We start from the raw sequence: 18779 nt of genomic DNA, 5'->3' as shown, positions 1-18779 counted from the left end.
AGACTCGACATATGGTTTTAATTTATAAACTTAATATCAGAAGTTTCAAACCCAATGTCAAAAGATTTCTATGCCATTCCCTCTAGTCTAAAGTGGTTCGCCAAGCAAAGTTTAAAGGAAAAAAAAATTCGTAAGTCATAAGAATTAATATATAGCTACAATTATTTTTCACGGCCCTTCTGAATCATGGTGTCTGTGGAAACGAAAAACCAATGCTATTATATTGATGTACGAAATAGTCTCAATGATGCTGATGGATATAATATGCTATGAACTCACATACATGTGTCTGTTAAGCCATTTCCTCCATTAATTTTTACATAATGAGAAAGGATAATGCTATATGTGCCGTTATTTTTATTGTTCATTTATACATAAAGTATTGATTAAATGTGATGAAAAAAAAATATGCTTGTTTATTGAATGTCATTTTTTAATATTTAATAAACATTTATGACATAGAAAAGTGATAAAAACATCTGCTTTCATGTTTCAATTAGAAATCATATATTTGGTTTTCAAATGTTGTCAATCATTTCTTGGATTTACCCTTTAAAGTTCTAAACTTCTACGAGATGTTTCAAATTCTTAATCGTTAAGCATATATTTATTTTGTAAAGAACGTAACATAAAATCATTTTTTTTAATAATATAAATTTCTTTTTCAAAATAAGGAAAATTATTAGTAATATCTCTATAAATAATTATATCATCGGAAAAAAGTTATGAAATATAGGTGAGTTTATGAAGGCTATATTTAGTACATACATGTGTGAGACAGAGTTCAAAACACCTGGTGGAATGATGGCTCATGGTTGAAAGTGTAGATGCAAAAACCAAAGAAATATGAGATATTTTGTGGCTCAATGGTCATTTATGTTTTTGGTTTTTTATACTAATTTTTTTTTTATAATATAGTGAAATGATTTTTTTCTTATTTATAAATGGAAGCATGGTTAACTCAATCACATTATAACTCGATATGCCTTTGTAAATTTTATCTTTATCTTATTTCATTAATATGTTGGCATTAAAGTTTCTACTTGCATAAAATGGTATCAAAGTCTAGATAGAGATTTTTGGAAGAGTTAAAGAAAACATAACATACAATATAATTACAAAAAAAAAAAAAATGATTGAAAGTAGTTGATTGTTTTCTCATTAGAATGTGATACAAGAAGTATGCATTTTATATCTATTTTAAAAATGGAAATTAAGAGTGAAATGACGGAATGGTTTGAATATGTGGAAATACACTATAGAAGGCAAATAATGAGTACTATTTGGTAAATGAAGTGAAATGTGGCATATGGGGAGAACCTGATGTGGCTGATAAGTAAGCCAGTGTAGAACAAGATTTGATTAAGACATGCTTTGAGGTGAACGGAATTAGGTGATTTCCTTGATGGTGGCACATCAAAGAAGTCATGTGCACTAAATTGTATCAAAGAGAAATGGATGATTGACGGTGAAGGTGTTTCTGATTCCTATTTAATATACGTTGTTTTATAAATAATATTCCGTAGAATATTTTTGGTATCGATATATCTTTATAATATTAGATTTTTTAATATATACATATAATAAAAAAAATTATTTATAATAGTTAAAAATATGATCATGAGAAAAAAAAAGTTATAAAATAAAGATGAATTTGTGAAGACCACACGTGAATATAAAGCGATTAAATAAGGAATATGGAAATAGTATTTCATAGTTGAATAGTTGAATTTGCCTTTTCTATTTTCTTTAATATTTTATACAATATAGTGAAATAATATTTTCTATTATCTATAAATGTTGAAAATCTTTATATTACCTTTTGAAAAATCCAGGATCCAATAAAAAAAATTTCACCATTCAAATTTTCACCTCAAGTTGTGAATCACAATCAAATTGAGAACCATTCTGTTTCGTAGCATAAAACTTAAGTTCTCTTTGTCTTTCTTTTGAGAAAAAATAATAGTGAGTCAGAGAGTTTTTGAGAGAGATTGAGAGAAAGAGAGATCATTTTTTTTGGACGGTTCCTGACAATTCCAACTCCTAGAAACTGCTTTCCCCGATCTCTAATTTGTTGAATCGGGTTGAGTCAACTTGACTTGGGCACCCACCCAACTCCAACAATAAATGTAGGCACGATCCATTGACATAGACAGAAACCTGAGTACCTTTGCACTTGTGGCAATTGTTTTATCTTTATATTTTTATATGAAGATGTTAAGCATTAAAATTTTCAATCCCATACAAGAAGTAATATCAAATTTTTTGCTGACACAACAAAACTAATGCAACCTTAGATGATTATAAAGATCATGTGCAACCAATTTTCATTCAAAGACTAATGCAGCCAATTTTTCAGTATACCAGATTGAGTGCTTACATATTGAAAGACTTTTACACTTAAAATTTGTTTTTCCACCCAATATCTTCAGGGTTGCAGCCATAAAAATAGTTATTTTCTTGGAAATTGAAGAGGAAAAAACTAGCCATGTCAATGTTCATTGCTTCTTATCTCCATCAAAATTCAACTTGCAGAAGTACGTACGCTCCAGCTATCCAAGGTGGTGAAAAAAGACTGAAGATTATTTTCTCCAACTTCCCATCATAACATACATTTGCATTGACCTCAATAAAAGAAACCTTAGAAAAAGTAAGGAGACTTCAGTGATTAAACTACGAACTTCTTTTGGGGGCCTGCTTATTATGTTTCTCCACTGAGAGTGGCTTTTTGTCCCAGTCTGCTCTCAAATGAATCTTCTGTTTGGTAAAGTACTATTTGTGTGGTAGCTATCTAGCCAGCTGACCAATCTTTATTAATGTAATGGCAGTGAGATGGAGGCATCCAAGTATCTAATATATGCAATACCACCAAATCAAAGAAAAAAGAACACTCTGATCTTTCAGCCGTGATCAACTTTGCCAGGAAGAAGATGATCGAGAATTAATTATTGAGAGTTACTCTGATCATGAGCAATACAAAATATAGGTCTGAAAAAGAAAAAGAAAATTTAGAGTAGATTTATTATGAGGATTTGAGGATGAAAGAAAAATAATTGAAGTGATCATTAAACCAGCTGCCTGCAGTTTGATCCAGTGATATTGTACATCACTTCATATTATCCGCTTTAAGCGCAATGCATCTCCTTGGTTAAGACGTGTCCACATAGTTAAGAGAAATTGTCGGCTCTAAGCCCAAAATGACCCTCACGGTTTTAGAACGTATCTACAAGATTAAAAAAAGTCATACATCTATTGAGTTAAAAACTTTTTCCGGCTAATTGGGGTATCACAGCTTCCAACGATGTAAAAGTCCTCAATCTGAATGGATGGAATTCGCTGTACAAGCCGCTTGCCCTACTACATGTTGCATGCATTTGCGGTAGTACTAAAGTAGGGTTGGAACCTGCCTTCCCAAGAAACAGGTTCTTGCATTTGGCTGCCATTAATGACCTGCCAAAGAGAAATCAAGAGCAACAGAACAGTTCGTGAATGCAAATGGAATTTGAGAAGTGAGAATGAGAGAGAACCAAGGAACAATAAACCTCAACTATGTCATTTCTCATGAATGGAACAAGCATGAAAGTACAGGAGTGAGGAGAAGAGAGAGCAGAGCTCGGCAGGCAGACAAGTAGGTAGGTAGGTGGATGGGTAGGTTGGAAGCTATGAAGACAATCGAAAGACAAAAGTAAAACAGTTTTGTACCAGGATTTAGTTTCAGAAGAAAACCTTGGAGCCACAGAAAAGTGATATTGGCGCGGCTCAATCTGAGATCAGTTTTTACATTCAAGCATAAATCAATCTTCAGATTGAACCTCACCAACATCGCTTTCTTCAATGCCCCAACAACCAAGAATAGTAGTAATCAAGAAAGGGAGAGAAAGAGGGAGAGAGGGAGAGAGAGAGGGGGGATCCTTTCAACTCAAAACGAAACACAGTACGACTGTGGGGTTCCAACCATGTGCTGTAGTATATATAATAGCTTGTAAAAGTGAGCTTTTCTGTTCCTGCACATCAACCCCATTTTACAGGCAAAAAGTGGAGATTATGGACAAAAGAATATCGAAGCAATGGCCCCATACGCCTTGAAAAGACAGTGATTTTATCATTTGAATCATCTCTGGTTGGAAGAAGAAGAAAGGCAAAAACTTGGTGGAGTAGGAGATGATGATGTTTCTTCTCGTGGTGGTTTGAATTGAATTGCAAAAGTGGGAACCTTAAGACATAGAATCCTAATGTAATGAACCCAGTACTTAAAGGAAGGGTCCTCCCTGACGCCAGCCCTCCCGGCTTGCCTGCCACTGTCACTTGTCGATCGTGGAATAATAGTAATAATAATAATAATTGGAAGCCACCACTGATCTCCATCTACACCTCAATTTTCACATAAGCTTGCCATGCACTACTCCAGTGCGTATACATATATATAAATAGTAGAGAGCTCAAGATTTTCATATGGATGTTTTGTATATGTACTCATCATTAATCAAACAATAAAGAAGAAAGGTCATCAGAGTTTTAAGCTAAAAGGGGCTTCTAGGAATGGGATTTTCTTTGCAGTTAAAGAGAGAGATCACTTATAGTTGTTTGGTCTTAAAAAATTTGAAGAAAAATGTAAGAAAAGGAAAATAAATAAATAATTAATTAAAGTTAATATATTATTTTTGTATCCTATTTAAAAATCACTCAACTTATTTAATTCTTATATATAACTTTCTTTTATATTTTTATGTCAAAATCAAATATAAAAAATATATACTGTTTTAAACATTTTCTTCTTTTTCTTAATATTTTCGAGAAACCAAAAACCAAAGATCGCTTATATATATATATATATAGACATGTTCATATTCGCATGAAACTTCCCATGAAAGAAGATGCATGATGGATAATGCAATGATGCATGGGAAGATCCTGGTTGAGGAGAAAAAGAAGATAGAACTTGAGGGCTAGTGTGCATGTCATGGTTATTCAAACTTCGCATGCACTAGCAATATTCTCCACCAAAAACCCAAGCAGACAACCTTTTTGATAGTACCTTTCTCTCATAATGTATTATTCTAATTTTCCAATAGCCTTGTCCCTTTCTGCTTACCTTTCCATGATACATGACTAGTAATGCTGGCCAATATTTACCCTTCTTTACACCAAGAAACACTATTCTAAAGCTTGACAGGCTGACTCGATGGGCACTGGTATGGAATTATACCAAGTTCTGGATAAGAAATAATATGGGTTTTGTGCAACATGGAAGACTTTTGCCATCAATTCCACTGGGTACCCGTGCCATATCAATTCGTTTGAATTCTTGTGCATTGGATACGGGCATTCCTTGGCATTTTAGAAATCAGAAGAGTTTGATTCAATATTAGCTTGGTGTGTGCCATCAGCCATGATAAGCATTAGGGCATCTCTAGAGGTAACAACGAGGCGAATTTGGGTGGGGTGATCACATCCTAATTCTTTCCCGTTTATTTATATCCATTTTCATCTTTGTCCAAAACATTAAAAAATTAAATGGGGCGGGGCAAGGCAGGGATGGGTATGTTATTTTTAAAATTTTAAATTTTGTTAAAAATAAATATGATTTATAAATAAAAAATATATTATAAATATTTATAATTTATTTTTATGAAAAGTGATATTTTGTTAATGTTAAAAAGTTAAAAAATGAAAAACAAAAATTGAATAAAATAATTTTTATTTAAAATTATATAATCAATATGAGGAAGGACAAGATAAAGTTGTACCCAAACACACCCCAAGTCCCATCTTGGGATTTTAAAAACTTTCCAAACTTATCCCGAACCCTTTTATCTTTGTCCCAAACCCTTCTCATTAGGGGTGAGGTAAGGTGGGTACCCAAAAAAACTTGCTCTATTGTCATTCCTAGGCATATCTCTTGAAACTTCTTTAAGAATATGTGCAATTACAAAGATGTTACCCTATTTAATATTTTTTTTTTCTCAAAAAGTGTTTTGATGAGAGATGGGTAAGAAGCCCGTGAAGGGTATGTTTATATCCAAAGATAATCATAGCTCATGTTTTTGAAAAAACGAGAGTTATATTTTTATTTAAGAGTTATTTGATTTTTTTTTTTTAATCCAATATCCCTTTAAATGATGTGCTTGAATTAAAGTAGATTGTCATATTTTGCTTACATCGTGGAAATTTAATATAGAATAATGAATAATGTCTTATTTATCATTAGCTCAAAAGAGGAAGTTTTCAATATTCTCAAGAAAGTGTTAAATGGTTTGTTAAGTCAAGATATATGGAAAATGGAATTCAACATGTTAGTACAAAAGTAATATGTATGCCTAAGTGGTAAGGTTTAAAGTGCACAAAAAGGGTTTGAAACATGACAAGCATGAAATTATAATGTCTCAAAAGTGGATGTATATTCAAAACAAGAACATCAACTTTGTAAGTGTTTAAAAATTGAGAATTGAAAACGAATGCCAAAAACTATAAATAGAGTTATTATGAAGCAGCATTTCAACTTACATTTAAGCAATAAAAAATAAGTGGATTTTGAATGAGTTCATGAGTGGAGCATAGTCATCCTTTGGAGGCTCCACTTAATAAATAATTCATTTTAATTACATAGGTCCACATAGAATCAAAACAAGGCTCAAGTGAGTGGGATATGTGGGACAATGTGAAAATGAGCCAAATTATGAATGATGCAACAATACAATGTTATTTTCACTCAAAAAGATCTATATAATGATGTTGATGTTGAGCGCAAATTTAAAATTAAGGATAGCGATATAGAAGATGCCTTGGTCTATTTTTGCGGAAAGGTTGAGTTAATCACTCAAAAAGATTTATACAATCATGTTGATGTTGAGCGCAAATTTAAAATTAAGGATAGTGATATAGAAGATGCCTTGGTCTATTTTTGCGGAAAGGTTGAATTAAATCCTTAATTTTATTATACATACGATAATGATGAAAAATTGATTAATTGAACAAATTTGCTTGGGGCAAATTTATAAGAAATGTGAAACGAGTTTCAAGTAGAGCGGATCGATCCTCAATTTTAGTGGCGGTTGGACTATACTAATTTCATCTATAACAAATTTTAACTTGTAAGAGATAAGATAATTACCATATTAGTAGGAAGGTATGCATGCCTTGAGTGTGAAAAGGCAAGTGAACAATATGTTTATATGTTTATGTTAGTTTAAAGTTGTACCATTGATACATATAAAATAATTTGTCAATGTATTTTGGTGAAGAAGCTAGGTTTGATGAGTCCTTTGTAGGAGTATAGACTAAAAATAGAATGAGAGAAATAAGTATTACGATCAAGTTGCTTTGCCAATTGTTAAGAAAATTGTAAGTAGATTCTATTTGTTTTTAGTTCACTTGAATTATATAACTTATGTTATTGTGATCAACTTTGTCAATAATATACTTGGGTTTTATCTCGAATTCATGTTATTTTACACTCCGGCCCTAACATGATCAATCTCTGGTTGATAACTAATCCACATCAACTTGAGGTCCTTTAGAATTAAATGCATATATAATCTACTTTTGAAATGTTCTTCCTTAACTATGGTTGGATGTTTCATTGGCATGAAAAGCTAAAGGAGTTTGTTGTCATCTAAAAACATAATCCATCATGGTAAAAATGCTTTTAGTTTATTACACCTTTGCTCAGAGCGTTTCTATCAAAAATGTTTTTATGAAAAAATAGCTATTTAGATATAAACAAAAAAGAACATCTAATAGTGTTTTTGGTAATATGTTATATATAAGAAAGTGATTTTGAAAAAAAAAAAAAAAAAAAACATTGGTATTAGTCTAAGAATCACTTCTCTATATTTTTTAAAGTGATTAAAAAAAATAAAATTGCCCAATGTCGAATTTTCATAAAGATAAAAAATGCTTTCAAGTATTAGAAACTACTTCTAACTCTCCCAAAATCAATTTCAAATGTGTTTCATATATGGAATTGCCCTAAATTCCCTAAATTGCCTAAATAATTCACTAACCCCTGAGTACTACTTGAATGCTAAATTGTCTATGACAACCTAACCATGACCACCCACACCACACTCAAATGTTAGCCACTACAACTTTGAAAAGATTATATTATTATATAACATATAAAAAGAGACCTCTAACATCTAATAATTTTTTCTTTGAATGAAATTTAGTCTTTTTTTTTTAATGGGAGAGGGTGAATCTGCATTTTTCATATATGTTCCCAACTTGACGACGAGATTCATTAAAATTGATGTTATCACTTATTTTTGTTTATTTTTAAAAATGAAAACAAAATAAAAAAAAAAACTCTGATGTTACTCATTTTTTAAGGAAAAGACATGTCGTAAAAAATCAAGTCCAAATTCAAGGGTCAAATTACTTATTAGAAAGATACCATATAACAACACATTTCTTAGCTCTAAAAAGGTTTATACTAAGCAAGTAAATAAAACTATGACAATAAATTAATTAATCATGGATACTGAGAAAAGTAATCATACAAATAAATATATAATCATAATAAAAATCAAATTATTAGAATAGACACAATAAATAAAAAGAGAAATACTCGAATTGATGACTTGAATATTAGGTTAATTAGAAAAAAAATTATTATTTCAAAAGTCACAATGCAATTTTATGAAGTTTTGAAAGAATTTATTTATATTAATAATAATTTCAAATTAGTGATTTGAATTTATTTATTCACAATGCTTAATTTGTTCACAATGGATTTGATTTTATTTACAAGAGATGATTTTTATTTACCTTATTAAGAAGAGGGGTAAATTTTACAAATTTATTTTTAAAAGTACTTTGATTCAATTTTTTATTTATTGAAAAAAAATTCCTACAAACTTAAAGAAAGATATTTACAGGTTTATAAAAAGAAATTTCAACCCGATTTTATTAAAAATATTTTTTGGACTTTACCTATAGAAAAATATTTTTTATTACCAATTTGTTTAGAGAAAGAATTTCACAAATTTGTTCCCAATGATTCCAATTTTACCAAAAAAGGTTTTTTTTTTTTTTTTTGGATTTCATTTAGAAAAAGATTCTTTATTACCAAATTATTTTTTTAAAAAAAAATTATTTAGAAAGAAGATTTTTATAAATTATTCAATTTTTTAAAAAAAAATTATTTATAGAATAATATTTTAATTTGATTTTATTTACAAAGAAATTGATTTTATTTACAAATTTTATTTGCAAAAATATTTTTAATCCAATTTTATTAAGGAAATTATTTCTACAACTTTAATTTACAAAAATGATTCTATCCTATTCTTATTAAAAATTCTTTAAGACCTCTATTAAAAATTCTATCCTAGATTATCTGTTCTTCTGTATGTAAGCATGTAGTCCTTAGTCCCTTGCAAATAACGCAATACTTTCTTAACTGCTTTCCAATGATCAATACCTGGATTACTTTGGTATCAACCAAGCATGCCTACCACATAAGCTATGTCCGGTCGAGTGCAAACTTAAGTATACATGATACTCCCTATTGCAGAAGCATGCATAAGGAATTTTGTCCATTTGTTTCTTTTCAATATCATTTTTGGGACATTGAAGTTCACAAAATATGTCCTCTTTCACAACAGGAGCAACACTGCTATAACAATTTTGCATGTTGAATCTTTTAAGAACTTTTTCAATATAGTTCTTTTGGGATAATCCTAATAATCCACGTGATCTATCTCGATGAATTTCAATTCCTATCACATAGGATGCTTCACCAAGATCTTTCATATCAAAATTCTAGGATAAAAATTGTTTGGTCTCCAAAATCATTCCCATATTGTTGCTAGCAAGCAACATATCATCAACATACAATACAATAATACAAATTTTGCTCCTACTGATCTTAAGGTATATACATTGATCCACTAGATTCTCTTTGAAACCAAAAGTGATGAGAATTTCATGTAACTTAAGATACCATTGTCTAGAAGCCTGCTTTAGACCATATATGGACTTTTTAAGTTTACATACCATATGTGCCTTGTCTTTATCCTGAAAACCCTCAAGTTGATCCATATAAACCTCTTCATGCAAGTCACCATTCAAAAAGGCAGTTTTAACATCCATTTGATGTAACTCTAAGTCAAAATGAGCTACTAAAGTCATGACTATTCTTAAGGAATCTTTCTTGAAAACAGGATAAAATATTTCACTATAGTCGATTCCCTCTTTTTGAGTGTATCCTTTTGCAACTAACTTGGCCTTGTATCTTTTGACATTGCCCTTAGAATCATGTTTGGTTTTAAAAATCCATTTGCAACCAATAGTTTTAATTCCTTTAGGCAATTCTACAAGATCCCAAACTTCATTATCTTTCATTGATTTCAACTCTTCTTCCATAGCATAAAGCCATAGAGTTGAATTTTCACTATTGATGGCTTGATCATAAAAAGTAGGATCACTTTCTAAGCCAACGTCATAATCACACTCATTAAGATAAATTTCATAGTCATTTGATATAGCAGGTTTTTTCTCTCTTTGTGATCTACGTAAAGATACTTCTGTAGTTGGGACATTCTCATTTTCATTACAAGAAACTTCTTGAGTCACACCATATTCCATCATTGGTGTTGATACTTCATTAGAGGTTAACTTTTTAAGCTCAGTTCTCCCACTAAAATATTCATTTTCCAAAAACACAACATGTCTAGTTTCAACAATTTTAGGGCCCTGACCATGACAATAAAATCTAAAACCTTTTGATCTTTTAGGATAGCCAATGAAATTACAACTTATGGTTTTAGAATCCAATTTCTTTATTTGTGGGTTAAAAATTTTAGCTTCAGCTGGACATCCCCATACATGTAAATAATTCAAAGTCGGTTTCCTACCCACCCATAACTCATAAGGAGTTTTGGATACAGCCTTACTAGGAACACGATTGAGAATGTGAACAACAGTTTTCAATGCTTCACCCCACAAAAATTCAGGCAAGGTTGAGTTACTCATCATACTTCTCACCATGTCAATTAGAGTATATTTCATCGCTCTGCTACACCATTTTGCTCTGGTGGTCCAGGCATTGTGTAGTTTGCAATGATACCATGCTCTCTTAAAAATAAGGCAAAAGCACTAAGATGCTGACCTGATTCGGTGAACCTACCATAATATTCACCACCTCTATCAAATCTTACACTTTTAATTCGTTGATTGAGTTGATTTTCAACCTCAGCTTTATAAATCTCAAAAACATCTAATGCTTCAGATTTTTCACGAATAAGATACACATAAGAATTCCTTCAAAAGTCATCAATAAAACTAATAAAGTACTTATGTCCATTGATAGTTGGAATTGAATAAAGTCCCCAAATGTCATAATGAATACATTCTAACAATTCAGTAGCCCTTGAGGCACTTTTTTTCTTAACCTTAGTGTATTTTCCCTTTATGCAGTCAACACAACTAGTAAAATCAGAAAAATCAAGTAAAGTCAAAATTTCATCTTTAATAAGACGTTTCATCATTTCTTTTGAAATGTGACCCAATCGCTTATGCCACAATATGGATGAATTTTCATTCACTCGATTTCATTTTTTAGAGAATTCATACACATGATAAGATAAAAGAGACTGTGAATATTTGCAATCTAAATTCAATGAATAAAGATTACCACGTAAAGTGTCAAGGCCAACCAAACAAGAATTATAGAACAAGGAAACTCCTTTATTTCCAAACTTTAATTCATAACCATAAGAATCAAGTCTTGGAACTGAAATTAGGTTTCTAGTAAAAACAGGAACATAAACTGTATCTACTAAATCCATAATGAAACCAGTATCCAAAATTAAACGAAGAGTGCCAATAGCCTCAATTGTCACTTCTGTTCCATTTCCCAAAGTAATGGTTCGCTCTCCTTTACTTAGTTTCTTGCTTGTAAGGTATCCCTGCAATGAATTCGTTATATGAATGCTTGCACCAGTGTCAATCCACCAAGAGTTTGGCGGTATATCAACTAAATAAGATTCATAAGACACTAAGCATTGAGTTTTACCTTTCTTTTCCAACCAAGCCTTAAAGCCAGAACAATATCTTCTTTTGTGACCTTTCTTGTGGCAAAAATGACATTGTATCTTATTTTCATCATTTTGCCCATTGTGAGATACATCATTACCTTGCTTATTTTTCTTACCTTTACCTTTCTTGAAGGATTTTTTATTTGGACTAATGGTGAGGTGAGCCATATCGGGCTTTTCCACTTTAAGCCTCTCTTCTTCTTGAACACACATGGCAATTAGTTCACTCATTTTCCACTTATCCTTCTGAGTATTATAATTAATTTTGAAAGGACCAAATTGTGAAGGAAGGGAAGTCATTATGAAGTGAACAAGAAAACCTTCAGAAATTGTCATGTCCATTCTTTTCAATTGAGAAGCCATGTCACTCATCTTCATGATGTGCTCACGTACACCACTATGACCATCATATTTCATAGTTATCATTTTGATCATAAGAGTACTTGCCAAGGACTTGGAAGTTCCTAAGAATTGTTCTTCAACTGATTTAATATAGGTCATTGCATTATCTGAATCCGGGATTGCTCCACGAATTGCAGGAGTGATTGAACCTTTCATAATCATTAGACTCATGCGATTAGAGCGCTCCCACTTTTCATATAAAGCCTTTTGTTCATTAGTACTTTCAGAAGTAGGCTTTGTGAGTGTAGGCTCTCTCAAGGTATAGTCCAAATCCATGCAACCAAGAATAATTCCAATTTGTTCCTTCCATTTTTTAAAATTTGCCCCACTTAATTGTTCAATACCAGACAAATAGCCTGTAATAGCAGCAGGATTCATTGTTGCAAAATAAAATTTAATTGAAAAGGATAATTATTTTATATCATGACAATATTTAACACCACGCTTTACAATAATCTAACTACAACAAAAATTAAGTTAGATACCACATTAATCATAAACATAAGAGATCAAATTATAGTTCTTTGATTGGACCGAACTACAATCACATAACCCAAAAGTATATTATTATAATCCCTTCGTTGGGTTGGATTATAATAATTTATAAATCATATAGATATGACATAATTATTAAAATAAAAGTATTGAAACGCAAAGAAGTTTAATACCGTTGGGTAAAAACTTCATCAACTTTTTATTATTAAACTCTTGTCATATAATCAAACATGGTGATGATCCTCCGTTGGGTTGATCAACACTTGTTTCATAAGTTGAACAACACACACATAACTAATTGTTTATGATCCAAAATTGGTTGGCTTTGATACCAATTGTAAACCAAACTTTCATAAACTTTATGCGGAAATAATTATTTTTGAAAACAATTTTGGATACATAAAACAAATAAATGGAAGTACTAAAATAATGATCATATTCTTACCTTGATCCATGAAGTGAGATCGAGTCACCTTGTGAATTGTATTGTCAAGGTCTTCAACTCACTACTCTCATATAGTGAATGGGTCACTTGTGTGGTGTATGTTGTTAAAAATTAAACAACAAGAAAGAAAAAGACATAAGAATAAGAGTGTGGTTTGGGACCTCAATTTATAATAAGTTGTACATCTCTTAGTATTCTCATCAAAGACTATATGGGAGTTATACTCATTATTTACACCCATTATGTACAAATTAATGGGTAATGGTGGGTTATGAACTTGAATGCATCCATATAATTGCATAGGTTATACATTTCCATTTTCCTCCATTACTCATAAACATAATTGTGAAACCAAGGTTTGGTTAATCTTGATTTTGATGATAACAAAACATTGTTTAGAACTAATAATTATATTTTAAGTGTGATTAGGCAAGAGGATTTCCAAAGTGGCAATTACAAAGACATATCAAGCCAAAGAGAAATCATGAAGAAGAAGACCACCTCAAAGAGAAGTGTTTTTCAAGACCCAAGCTTCATAAGATCTCTTTGTAAGGTTGTTGGTGCACTAGGTTTTTTCATGCATTGCATTCTTTACTTATGCACCAAAATCATCCAAGAATTAATTCATTTTAAATCCTTTTAAAATTGGATGATTTCATGTTTTCAATTAAAACCTTATGTCAAATATTTTCCAAACTTGTTTTAAAGGTTTTAAATTGAAAAAGTTGGGTGTTGAGCCAAAAACGGCTCAACCGGTTGAACCTGATGAACAGTAACCGGTTGACTCACAGCTCAACCGGTTAAGGTTATGAACAGTAACCGGTTGACCCTCAGCTCAACCGGTTGAGGGGTATGAACAATAACCGGTCGACCGTTTGAAAATGCAAAAATTTTCTCTTTCTTCCAGAACGGTTGTTCAACCGGTCAAGGTTGAACCTCGTCCGGTTGAGGTCCGGTCGAGGTCCGATCGAGGCCCGGTCGAGGCCCAACGGTCACCTGCCAAACATTAAATGCTAACGGCTAGTCAACCGGTCGACCCCCAACTCGACCGGTCGAACCCCAAACGGCTAGTTTGGCTTTTTTCTTCTATAAAAAGGCTCCAATCTTCATTGTTTCAAGAGCTTAACCTTCCTAAATCATTCTTGAATATATTTGAGCCTTAGAAGAGTGTTTTTGAGTGCACCATTGTTCCAAAACTTGCATATCATTAGTGCACCATTCAATCCTAGTTTCTTGTGTCATTTGAGCTTAAAGCTTTTGTACTAGGATTTTGTGAGATCTTTATTTGTATATCTTTGAGAGGAAGTTTTCCAAGAGTGTGGTATCTCTTGAGAAGTGTAAAGGGTGCTTGGAGCCAAAAGTCCAAGAGGGTGGATTGGAACCATAATCCAATTGTATTGCTTGAAGGCTTGGTTTGGAAGCCTTGAATTAGTGGAACCTCAAGCTTGGGATTGAAGCTAGAGGAGAGTGGATGTAGGCCGGGTTGCGCCGAACCACTATAAATCTTGTGTTTGCATTCTCTCTTCCCTACTCCTTTAATTTATATGCAATTGTTTTTATATTGTTTATCATATATACTTGCATATAATTATCTCTTACATCCACTTAGTTTAAATTTGCAAAAAGAGACCATCACCCTATTCACCCCCCCTCTAGGGTGATTACCATAGTTTGGATTAGCCTCAAATTCCTAACAATAATGTACAAATAAATTTCATAAAGATGGGGTTACAAAAATTGTAACACCACATTCATATGAGTTAAATTTTCTAACTCCCTATTTGTAATTTGAGTATTCCATACATAAGACTCTTGGATGCCCAATCAATTGATTCACTTACCTATCAATTGATACCCTTAAATAATATTCATATAAATATAATTATATATGGTCACACATTATAGGGAAAAAACTAACAAATTATGCTTTAGAGGCAAATAAAATTGATAATAGGTTTAAGGTTCACAAAAGGTGTAAATCAGCTCAAAAGTTAACAAACATTTGTAATTGAGTTAAAGATATGATTTTCTCTTAATACCAAAAATACCCTAAGAACATGAAAATTGTATAAAATGAATTTATACTATGACTATATTATATCATCCACAATGCACCATATTTATTTTTTGTTTTTTTCTTTAGGCTTTCAATTTTGTAGTGATTTATTTTTTAAAATAATGCAAATAAATAAATTAAGCCCATATGCAAAGTAAAATCTTGATTTGAAAAGTTTATTTCAATATATAACTTAAATTTTTTTTTTTTTGCAAAATACAATTTAAAATGAAAATATTAAAATTATCTCTTAATTGATCTCAACAAGATTTTTTATTTTATATAATAACAATATATATTGTATAAAAATTCTAATATATATATATGCAAAAAATCTTTAAAAAAACAATTATTTCTCTCTATCAAATATGAAAATAATATTTTAAAAATGTTATTATTAATATTAAATTTTAATGAAAGTTTTATTAATTACTTGCAACAATATTACTAAAATGTTATATTATTAATAATTAAATAAAAAAAGAAAATAAAAATAAAGCTAAAAATATTTATTTTTACTTAAAATTTAACTCATTCAATTACAAAACATAAAAATTAAATTAAATTATAAAATTATAAAATTAAAAAGATATAATTAAAAGTATATTAATACTTTTATTGTGTTTTCCTTTTTCAAAATTTTTTAATAAAAAGATAACTGAAAAAATATTAAAATATTTTTAAAAAAAAATTAAAAATGTAAAATAAATGGGACATTTAGAGATGAAGGGAGAGTAAAGAAAAAATGAAATAATATGTAAAAGCCAAAGAATCATAAGGATGAGACTTAAAAGTACATTCACTCATCCTGATTTCCTTCAAGGATATTTTCTCTTTCATATTTTATGTCTTTAGCATTAATTATGCTAAATATGTGGACCTTACCTCCATTATCTATTTTACCTAACCCTAAATTACAATTGTCAAAAATGAAAATGAAATAAATGAAAAAAAGAAGAAGAAGGAAAATGGTAAAAAATTATGACCTTGGGGTGTTGGTAGGCTAGGAAAATAGAGAAATTAGGGAAAAATTGTGCTTTGGACCCGTTAGTATTTGAAATTGACATTTAGTCCATTGATATAATTGATAGTAAGAATATAAAATTATAAGAGACAAAAATACCATGAAGATGATACATCAATTTTTTTTTAAAAGTTAGCTAGTTGTACACATGACGATGACCAGAAAAAAAAAAACCCTAATTTTTTATTTGATTAAATAGAAGAAAATGTTATTTACAAAATATATTCCAATCTTATTTGACAAAAACCAATTTCTATTTGAATTAGAAAATATTTATAAAAAAATTAATTTATGTTTAAAAAAACTCTCAAATTTATTTGGAAAAACATTACAATTTATTTTTATTTTTTTAAAAGTTAGCCCCTTTTATCCTTAAAAAATATTTTAAATTAATTATAAAAATTAAGAGAGAAAAAAAAGCTCAAATTTAATTTAAAAATGTGATTTCAAATTCTAAAAAAAAAAATATTTATTTAAAAATAATAATTTATTAAAAGAAAAACTCAATTTATTAAAAAAGGAAATTTGATTTTATTAAAAAAATTCCTTTTCAATTTTATTCTAAAAATGTTTTTTTTTTTACGTTTATTAAAAAAAAAAAGTTTTTCAATTTTTATTGTAAAAAGTTTTTTTTTTTGTAAAATAAAGTTTCTAATATGAATTTCAACCTAGAGTTTGCGTTTTTGTTTTTTCACAATCAGCAAATCATATCTCGAAAAATATTAAAGTTTCATATCTTTCTACTCAGTTTCTATGCTTTTATTAGATCTTAGGCTTAAATGGGCAGGTTTTATGAACTTAGGACTAATTTTTTTTTACCCTGATTGGGTCCTAAGCACAATTTTCCTAAAAAAAAATGACATAAATGAAAAAAAAAATGGGGAGAGAGGCCGGAAATTTTTTTCCTTGGGGTGTGGGTAGGTAGGGAAAACAAGGGAATAGGAGAAAAATAAGGGGAAGAAAGGGAAAAAAATAGAAAATGAAATAAATGAAAAAAAAAAAAAAGGAAAAAGAGTAAGAAATTTTGGCCTTGGGTGTAGGTAGGTAGGGAAAAGAGAAGAATAAGAGAAAAATTAAGGGAAGAAAAATGGGGAAAAGAGGGGATTCTAGTTGTGGGGTGTGAATAGGGAGGAAGAAAAATAGGTAAGGTAAGAAAGAGAAATGAAAGAAAAATAACGGAAAAAAAATTTAGGAAGAATGAGGAAAGGGGGAAGGAGAGATTTTGGCATTGGGATGTGAGTAGGTGGGTAGAGAGAGGAAAGTGAGAAAAATAAGGAAGAAAGGAAGAAAAAATGAGGGGATTTTGGATGTAGGGTGTGGGTAGATGGATAGAAGAGAGGAAATAGAAAAATAAGGAAAAAAAAAAATATATATATATATATATATATATATATATATATATATATATATATAAGGATTCTGGTCGTGGAGTGTAGATAGGAGCGGGAAAAAAAAATTAAAAAGTAAAATGAAAAATAAAATAAAAAAAGTTGGGATTCGAAAGGTATAAGTGGGTTAAAAAAATCAAATGTAGTTGGAATTGAAATTTCAAGATAAAATTAAGCTCAAAATCAATATAAATAAATTTTAGACAAATTTTGGGGTCTATAAGGGGAAGATTGTTGAATTGAGGCATATACATGATGTCTATATGATACTAACACTTTAGAATAGTCCCTTCACCCCACTTATGTGGCACACATTAAAAACTTATTTGAATGATTGATCTTTTTTGTTTTTCATTTTTTAGTATACATTTATGTTTATTATTGAATTATTAACAATTATAACATATATATATATATATATAAGGAAAATTTGAAAATTTTAAGCTTAAATTTAACTTATAAACATTGGAACATGCATTAGATTTAGAGAGAAAAAAAACTAACATAAATCCAAAGTACAACTTATCTAATTTACATCTTCATTGGACATTCAATAATCAAAGTGGTAATAAGGATTTGCATTCAAATAATTAACCTTAATAAAGGACAATTCCTTATCATTGTCCTTTACACTTTCCTTGACAATACAAAGTATAAAGTAGTAAGTTTTTGAAATCAATATTCAATTATTCTTTTCTTGTATTTGTTGAACTATTGTTATCCATTTTTCAAAGTTTCATTGAGACATTATTTATGGATGATGATGTGGTATTGAAGTGTGCATGGCGTGAAGATCCTCAACAAGATTATTAACCTCATTTACTCATTGCACCCATTCATTTTGCAACATTGCAAAGTATTTCTTTCGATTAGAAGTTCATAAATCACAATATATCCATATGACATTGAATAAGCAAATTTACAATAAGGT

The sequence above is a fragment of the Vitis riparia genome, chromosome 9 (genome assembly GCF_004353265.1).
Source record: "Vitis riparia cultivar Riparia Gloire de Montpellier isolate 1030 chromosome 9, EGFV_Vit.rip_1.0, whole genome shotgun sequence".
Lineage (NCBI taxonomy): Eukaryota > Viridiplantae > Streptophyta > Magnoliopsida > Vitales > Vitaceae > Vitis > Vitis riparia.
This window is presented reverse-complemented; position numbering follows the sequence as displayed.